Source organism: Mustela nivalis, assembly GCF_964662115.1.
Source record: "Mustela nivalis genome assembly, chromosome: 4".
NCBI classification, from domain to species: Eukaryota; Metazoa; Chordata; class Mammalia; order Carnivora; family Mustelidae; genus Mustela; species Mustela nivalis.
Genome location: NC_139023.1, coordinates 105140990 through 105149434, shown reverse-complemented (window position 1 = coordinate 105149434; position 8445 = coordinate 105140990).

Sequence of the window (8445 nt, the reverse complement as noted above, 5' to 3'; positions counted from 1 at the left end):
TTTATTTTTTTATGTTATACTCAGTTACTCTTCAATACTAATTTCTGTCTTCCAAAATAAAAGGCACATTTTTTTTTATCAGCGGGAAACAAATGTAGCAAAATTTATACAAAATAATTTCAGTAGTACAGGATCAAATATATTTCTTAGATTTCTCAGTCAAGTTTTCAAAGGGCTTACCTACTCACATCTCTAGCCATTTGACAAATTCACTATATCCTTTACTTTTTGTTTTTTGTCTATTTAGACTACCTCCTAGGAGGTAGCTATGCTCATGCCTTAAATGCTTATCTATTTCAATATAATTTTAAATGTTCCTCTCCTACATACATTTGACTTAGACTCACAGAGAAATCACCCCCACCTTCTCTTTTCTTCAAAAGTATATGTAGTTTTGATTCCAGGAGATCTTCATGAAGAAATATTTTTTAATTGATCCTTAAAGCATTCCTGGACCCAATTCCAAAATGTATGTGTGTGTGCGTGTGTGTGTGCATGTGTGTGTGTGTGTGTGTGTGTGTGTGTGTGTGTGTCTAGAGATTTCCCCACACCAACAAATAATTTTCAGACACCAACAAGGCATCTGAAAATACAACTACATTCTGACACTATTTACCTGGAGACAGCATGAGATTCTACTCTTCAGGATCCTCCACTTCAGACACTAGTCACAAGCAGAGGTGGTTACCTGTGCTTCTGACCAGCTGGGGCTGGCTCAGAGGTTCTCATGACCTCCTCCTTGGGGTTCAATTAATTTCCTAGAATGGGTCATAGAATTCAAAAACATTTTACTTACAAGATCACCAGTTTGTTGTAAAAGGATAAAAATCCAGAATAGCCACATAAAAGAGAAGGATAGTGTAGGCATGTGGGAAGGGACAGAGCCTCCAAGCTCTCTCAAGTACACCCCTCTCCCAGCACCTTCAAGTGTTCACCAACCTGTAAGCCCTCTGAACCCAGTTCTTTCAGGTTTTTATGGAGGCTTCATTATATAGTCATAATTGATTAAATCATTGGCCATTGACAAAGTCAACACCCCCATCCCTTCCTCCCTAAAAGTTCCAACCTTCTAATCATTTGTTTGGTTCTCCTGGAAAACAGCCCCCATCTTTGGGTGCTTACAAAAGTGACCTAATTAACATAACAAAACATACTTTGTATCACTGTCAACACTTAGAACCTTCCAGGGGCTTTGGGAGCTGTGGACACAGACAAAAAAATATATGAGAAGTATATAATTGGTCATCTGGATGACCAAATATATATTTCTTATAAATTATACTATCACAGATCCCAGTTAAGGATGGCCTGAGATTGCCCCCAGCATTCCTCAAAGGCTCAGAATGCATGACTTCTATATGAGGTCTTGCAATAGAATATAGAGCCTATGACATTGAGAACCGCCTGTACTAAAATCTTCTCTTTAAGAAAAAGGAATTGGTACCACACAGCTGGTGGTATCTTCTGAGGAAGGCAGGGAATGAACTCTAAGCTAGCCACAGGAAAGAAACAAAATAATTCTCAGAATATCTGCAGGAGACATTATTCTCTTGGTATTGGTTTCACGTTATAAACATTCCTATTATTTGCTTCTGGAGAATGAAGACTTAATTTTTAGTAAGATTTCTCACCACACAACGCCACTTCCTGTTCCTATTCCTCTTTTTTTTTTTTTTTTTTTTTTTTTTTAGTTCTTGATTAAGTCTATTATGCTAACTGCTTTTACTTCTCTGAATGAGTGTTTCAGACACTGACGGCAATGACTTGCTTTTCACGTCATAGTCCAAGATGATCTGACTTCAGAAGGAAACTTGCTTCACTTGCTTCAGATAAATGTCCTCATTTTATTCTCTTCTAAACTGTTACCAGTTTACTACCCTATGAAATTATGTGGTAGATTTGGAAAATAATTTCTCTATTCTCTTCCAGTTCTTGGACTGTGTCAAGGAGGCACACTTCTTAGAACCTGCCCTGAGCAGAGTAATCGCTAGTTACACCACTGGCTAGAAACATCTTTGCTTCTCTTTCTGTTGAAATTTGTCTCCAACCACTTCCTGTTATTGACTTCTTGTTCCAAACGCTCCCAATGTCAATTTTTATTTAAGATGATTTATTTACAATGGAAATTGCCCCAACAATCACATTACTTACAGGAATATTCTTTTTTTTTTTTTTTAAAGATTTTATTTATTTGTCAGAGACAGAGGGAGAGAGAGTGCGCGAGCACAGGCAGACAGAGAGGCAAGCAGAGGCAGAGGGAGAAACAGGGTCCCTGCCGAGCAAGGAGCCCGATGTGGAACTCGATCCCAGGACCCTGGGATCATGACCTGAGCCGAAGGCAGCTGCTTAACCAACTGAGCCACCCAGGCGTCCCACTTACAGGAATATTCTTGATCCATCTGATGATCCAAAGGTATTTTTCAATTACTCTAGAACCATTTTCTATTACTTTATCTTACACAATTCTCCACAAAAACTGAAGCAGAATGTCTAGAAAGGGCTGAACCCTTCATCACTGAATATTCAGTGTCGGGCACTGTGTCTTGTATATTGTAGGCACTTACTAAACTCTTTTTGGATGAATTAATAAATGAATAATGAAAACCTGAGTGGTAATGTCACTATTTATCAAAGGAGGAATGAGACATGAAGCTAACTGATTCAGATAACTGTGGTGAATTAGGGCTTAAGGAAAATATCAATATAAATTGGGTAGAAAGCGAGGCTGAAATTCTAATCTAATCAATAACTAAAGGGTAGAAATGGAGGCAAATTACCAGAGTTCACAAAGACAGCCAAACAAACAAAAAGAAAAATGGAGAATTTTAGATTTCTTGACATTCAAACATTTTATAGTTTTTGGTGTTAACACTCAGATATGAGTAGGCTCCCTTACAGTAAACTCACTTTCGCTTGTTGGCACATTCAAGAGCATGGAAGTGGGGGCAGAGTCAGCTACAGTATAAGCAGAAAATTCAGCTCCACAAGTCACCCTCAGCTGAATAGAAAAGAGCAGATTCAGCACATCTACTCAATTACGAGAACAGAAGCAAGTACCTAATTCAAATAGCTCACAGGAAGGAACATCAAATAGCTACCACAACCACCAATTGATAATGAAATACTATGTCACATGGACTTAGCAAATTAATGCTAAAATGAACTGAATATTCCTTTTTATTATTGAATTAGTGTTGTTTTCTTCAGGTAAATATCTGGAAGTGAAATTAGTGGATCACATGGTAATCCTATTTTTAATTTTTTAAGGAACCTCCATACTGTTTCCCATAGTGACTACACCAACTTATATTCCCACCAACAGTGCGTAAGTGTCTCCGTTTCTCCACATCTTCATCAGCACTGGTTATTTCTTGTCTTTTTTATAGTAGCCATTCTGACTGTGGTCAGGTGATATCTCATTGTTGTTAACTTGCTTTTCCCTGATGATTGGGGATGTTGAACATCTTTCCATATGTCTGTTGCCCATTTCTATGTCTTCTTTGAAAAAAATGCCTATTCAGGTCCTCTATCCATGTTTTAATTGGGTTGTTTGGACTTCTTTATATATTTTGGATATTAATTCCTTTTCAGATATATCATTTGCAAATATCTTCTCCCATTCAGTATGTTGCCTTCCTGTTTTGTTGATGATTACATTCCCTATACAAAAGCTTCTTAGTTTGGTATAATCCTAATAGTTTATTTTTGCTTTTGCTTTCCCTGACTGGGGAGACACAGCCAGAAGAATATTGCTAAAGTCAATGTCCAAGAGATTATCACCTGTGTTTTCTTTAGGATTTTTTTCTTTAGGGTTTCAGGTCTCACACTGAGGTCTTTATTCCATTTTGAGTTTATTTTTGTGTAAGGTATACGGAAATGATCCAGTTTTATTCTTTTGCATTTTTGCATGTAGCTGTCCAGTTTTCCCAGCACCATTTATTGAAAAGACTCTCTTTTCCCCTGTATATTCTTAGCTCTTTCATTATAGAGTGATTCACCATGTAAGCGTGAATTTATTTGTAGGTTCTCTATTCTGTGCCATTGATCTATGTGTCTATTTTTGTGCCAGTACCATACTGTTTTCATTACTACAGCTCTGTAATATAGTTTGCAGTCTGAGATTATGATAACTTCAGCTTTATTCTTTCTTGAGATTGTTTTGACTCTTTGGGGTCTTTTATGGTTCCAAAAAAATTTTAGAGTCATTTATCTTAGTTCTGTGAAAAATGTTGTTGGTATTTTGATACAGAATGCATTAAATCTGTAGATTGCTTTCACTAGTATGAATATTTTAACAATATTCTTCTAATCCATGAACATGGTATAACCTTACATTTATTTGTGTCTCTAATTTCTTTCATCAATTTTTTATAGTTTGGAGTCTGTCTTTCATATCCTTGCTTAAGTTTATTTCTAGACATTTTGCTCTTTATTCAATTTTAAATGGGAATGTTATCTTAATTTCTCTTTCTGTTAAGTTAATTCTTAGTGTACAGAAATGCAACAAATTTCTGTATGTTACCTCCATATCCCTTAATTTTTCTGAAGTTTTTTTTTGGTGTAATCTTAAGGGTTTTCTGTTTATAGTATTTTATCTTCTGCAGATAGTAACAGTTTAACTTTTTCTTTACCAATACAGGCACTTCATTTCTTTTTCTTTTCTGACTGCTAAGGTTAGTTCTTCTAGTACTGTGTTGAATAAAAGTGGAGAGAGTGGAAATCTTTGTCTTATTCTTGAGTTTAGAAGAAAATCTTTCAATTTTTTTACCAGTAAGTGTGATGTGAGCTATTGGTTTGTCACTCATGGCTTTTATTATGTTGAGGTATGTTCCCTCTAAATCCACTTTTTAAAGATTTTTTTTTTTTATCATAAATGGATATTGAATTTTCTCAAGTGCCTTTTCTGCATCTATTGAAATGATCGTGTGATTTTTTTTTCCTTTATTTTGTTAATGTTGCTATCACATTGATTGATTTGTGGGTATTAAACCATCCTTGTACCCTGGAATAAATCCCACATGATTGCCTTAAATGATCATTTTAACATACTGAATTCCGTTTGCAAATATTTCATTGAGGATGTTTGTATCTATGCTTCTCAGTGACATTGGCCTGAAATCTTCCTTCTTTCCTCCCTCCCTCCTGTCCTCCCTCCCACTCTTTCTTTCTTTCTCTCTCTCTCTCTCTTTCTTTCTTTCTTTCTTTCTCTCTCTCTCTTTCTTTCTTTCTTTCTTTCTCTCTTTCTTTCTTTCTGGTAATGTCTTTGGTTTTAATATCAGGCTAATGTTACTATCATATAAAGAATTTGTAAGCTTTCCTTCCTCTTCAGTCTTTTGAAATAGTTTCGGAAGGATAGGTATTAACTCTTCTTTAATGTTTGATGGAATTCATCTATGAAGCCATTTGACCCTGGACTTTGATGGTAGTTTTTAAATTATCAATTCAATTTTGTTACTAATAATCAGTCTGTTCAGATGTTCAATTTCTTCCTGACTCAGTCTTGAAAGATTGTATGTTTCTGGGAATTTATATTTCTTCTACATTGTCTAATTTATTGGCAAAATTTTTCATAGTGATCTCATACTTTTTAAGAAATTTACAGTGTCGGTTAACTCCTCCTTTCTCATTTATGATTTTATTTATTTGAGTCATTTCTCTCTTCATCTTGATGAGTCTGTCTAAATGTTTGTAATTTTGTTTATCTTTTCAAAGAACCAGGTGTTAGTTTCATTGATCTTTTCTTTTGTTTTAGTTTCTATTCCACTGTGTTCTTTATTATTTCCTTTCTTTTACTAACTTTGGGCTTTAGTTTTCTTTTCCTGGTTCCTTTAGATGTAAAGTTATATTGTTTTAGATTTTTCTTATTTCTTATGGCAGGACTATAGTACTATAAAATTCCCTCTTAGAATTGCTTTTTCTGGATCCTAAAGATTTTGAACCATTGTATTTCCATTTTCATTTGCCTCAGGTGTTTTTTATTTTCTTTTTAATTTCTTTCTTGACCCGTTTGTTGTTTAATAGCAATTTGCTTAACCTCCACATGTTTGTTTCCTTTTTTTTCTTGTAATTGATTTCAAGTTTCATACTGTTGTAGTTAAAAAAGACACATAATATGATTTCAGTATTCTTAAATTTATTAATAATTACTTTGTACTCTACCATGTGATCTATCTTGGACAGTATTCTATGTGCACTTGAAACAAATGTGTATTTTGCTGTGCCTATCCTTTAATATATGTCTATTAAGAAGAATATACATTTTTTTTTATTAATGAATTTCCCCCAAAACTCAGTTTATCATAGGCTGGTATGTTAGTTTCCTATATATATAACAAATTACCACAAACTTAGTGGCTTAAAGTAACACAAACTTATTATCTTACATTTTGGAAATCAGAAGTTCAAAATCAGTCTTACTTAGGTAAAACCCAAGTGTCAGCTGGGCTGTTTCCTTCTGAAGGCTCTCCAGGGAACCTATTTCCTTTGCCACCTTTTGGAGGCTGCCTGGATTTCTTCATTTGTGTCCCCTTCTTCATTTTCAAAGCACATTATTCCAATCTCTATTTCCTCTTCTCTGACTTTCCTGCCTCCATCTTATAAATACCCCTGTGATTATATTGGTCCCACCTGGGTAATCCAGCATACTCTTCCCATTCCAAGATCCTTAACTCAGTCCCATCTTCCTTGTAATGTAAGGTAACATATACACAGGTTTTAGGGATCAAAAGGTGAACATCTTTAGGGAGACCATTACACAGTTAGATTAGTATTAAATAATTAAGTTAAACATGGGGAAAGAGAAGAAAATGAGGAAAGCCTCTCAATAACCAAAAGAAAGGTCTTGTTGCTAGGAAATTCCTTCAAATCTTCTGAGTGTTTCTTCTAGTTTTGAGCTAGCAAAATATAATAACATCCTATGAGAATAACATGTAATTCAGTGTCTAAAGATCTGGACCTGTTCTTCAGAAGGAAAATTGTCCATTAATATATAACCATGAAAAAGCAAAATATTATTTTGCTTTTACAACAAGTTACTGCTTTGGGGGAAAAAAAAAAAACCAAAACAGTTCTATTTTTTAAAAAGATCAAGAATCTAAAAGTAGAAATGAAGCCAACAACATTAGCAAAAGCATCCAGTCTGCAAAGGGTACAGGAATCAGCCATAGCAACTGCAACAGGGCAACAGCAAATAGCCTTAGCTGTCCGCTTATTGGAACACAGAGTCAGCATGAGACTCTTACAATCTCCACCAAGTGGGGTAATGATATTGAGGCCTTCAATATGCTGCTAGAAAAAGAATACAAGGGAAGAAGTCAATGGATCCAAGAGTTTGATATATTGAGAAACAAGAAACCAACTGTGGCTAGCATTTTTTGTCATTCTGTAACACAGGTGCAATCAGAAGCCTGTGATTACATGCTGCTGGTGGCATTCTGCCTGAAAAAGCATCTCAGTGTGAGAATTACTGAGTGCCTCTTCCCTGAGAACAAATGTGAAACAAGAGATAACCCAGCATTTCAGACAGTATACTATCCTTAAGGGAGAAAGCACAGAAAAATAAAGTCAACTGTGACTGAAGAATGTGCTTGACAGTGAGAAACAAGAACAAAGGAGTGAAAACACTTCTAAAATATCTTTTTATAAATGCACAGGCAGTTAGGATACATGTAAGACTTGGGCCCCAGCATCTCTGTGTGTCTGTGATCTCTACACATTTTCCTATCTTTGTGAAAACAGTGTCTACATACCGTCAGTGAAGCAGTACAGACATTATAATGAATTATGAGTGAAGTTCATGCCTCTTCTTCTTTTTTTTTAAAGATTTTATTTATTTATTTGACAGACAGATAACAAGTAGGCAGAGAGGCAGGCAGAGAGAGGGGGAAGAGGCTCGCTGCCGAGCAGACAGCCCGATGCAGGGCTCGATCCCAGGATCCTGAGATCACGACCTGAGCTGAAGGCAGAGACTTAACCCACTGAGCCACCCAGGTGCCCCCATGCCTATTCTTAAAGATATAGATGTTTATTTCCATGAGATTATTTCCTGGGGGAAAGTCGGTAGGAAAACAAAAGCAACTTTTCAATATGGATATAGGTATAACCTTGCGTGTGATATCCATGTAATCCTTAGCAATGACTTTACATAAACTGAAAAGGAAGGGGAGGAGCATAATAAGAGGGCAGGCCATGGAATCAGATCTAAGATTAAATACTACCTCTGTTATTCAAAACTTTTAAAACCCAGAATCGTCATTTGTAAAATATGGTTAAAGCCACATTATTTTCAACATTGTAAAATACTTAACATAGTGTTTGGCACATAGAATACAAAACAAAATAGGGTATTAACAGCAGCAGTAATGAAACACAAGAATAAACAGGTAGAGGAGCTAACCATTACCTCATAACTTTGAACAGGAGTTATATTCTCATTCAATACCTGAA